Below are 1,200 nucleotides of genomic sequence, written 5' to 3'. Positions count from 1 at the left end.
AAAGCCAAGTCCGCTCATAATGTTTACATTATAGTTCGGAGAACCGTCTGCCCGGAGGTCTTAATCATTTCAACGAGAACCAAAATGATTCTCCCCTCGGTTTAGTGTAACGATTTTCTGTCGCCAATTTGATAATAAATATAAGAATTGTATATTCTGCTGTCAGGTCTGCTATCTTAAATCTATACATTATATCAAATTTCCTCTGCCCAAAAATTCTCGACAAATCTAACATATACATTTATTCGCTTACAGGAATGATTATCACTTAAACCATATTCATGCCGATCTGCCCTGAAATGTTGCTTGCCAATCTTTTTACTTTTCGCACGAATATTTTATAATTTCGAATCGAAACCGCGCATTCTATGGAAGCGACGGTGCTGTTCCTAGCGGATGAAATGCAAATTTATGCGATCGTTACATATGGTTGCCTATCGCGCCTCTACATGTATGTGGAGGAACCAATCGGTACATATCGCGCCTCTACAAGTATGTGGCCGAACTAAAAGCAATATATATACAGAGATGAGTCATCTCCGATATATATGTGTCACGTCCTACCTTTCGGATCCAACGAATAATATAAAGAATTATTCTTTGATTGGTGGATTCCTTTTCTAGTCGTAAGGTTCGTTGCTGACTAACGTTGATTTGAAAATCAACTACCGCGGTTATTTAAATTCTTATAATAATCACAGGTGATGAAATTAAGAATCTCACAAGTTAAAATGTCATTTTAAATGAATAACTTTATTCACTAACTTTGCACATTATTCCATGGGACACACACACAACAGTTAATATAAACTTTTTATTATTATTATTATTATTATTATTATTAAATTCTATATCTAACTTTACTTAATGTTACATATACACTATATTCGACGACTACACTAAGTTACGCGGAACTTATACATTTTAGATTCTACTTTCTATATCAAATACTTAATATTTAAGATCTCAAGTGACGCGGGTTCAATGAATATCAACGATTCAAGGATATTTGCCGTCCCTCCCCGAGTCACATATATTTATAATCTTGCATTTTTGGATTACGTGCAAGGATAGCATTAGAGTAAGGGAGTCAAGTGGAAACCCTTGACGTTGAGCCTGACCAATAGGAGCCCGCTAACGAATGCCGTAACGTATTAAGCTGACCACGTAGGCCCCGGCGTACGTGACTTTTAATAAGGC

The sequence above is a fragment of the Belonocnema kinseyi genome, chromosome 8 (genome assembly GCF_010883055.1).
Source record: "Belonocnema kinseyi isolate 2016_QV_RU_SX_M_011 chromosome 8, B_treatae_v1, whole genome shotgun sequence".
NCBI classification, from domain to species: Eukaryota; Metazoa; Arthropoda; class Insecta; order Hymenoptera; family Cynipidae; genus Belonocnema; species Belonocnema kinseyi.
The sequence above is the reverse complement of the archived record's forward strand: the minus strand, read 5'-3'. Positions refer to the sequence as shown.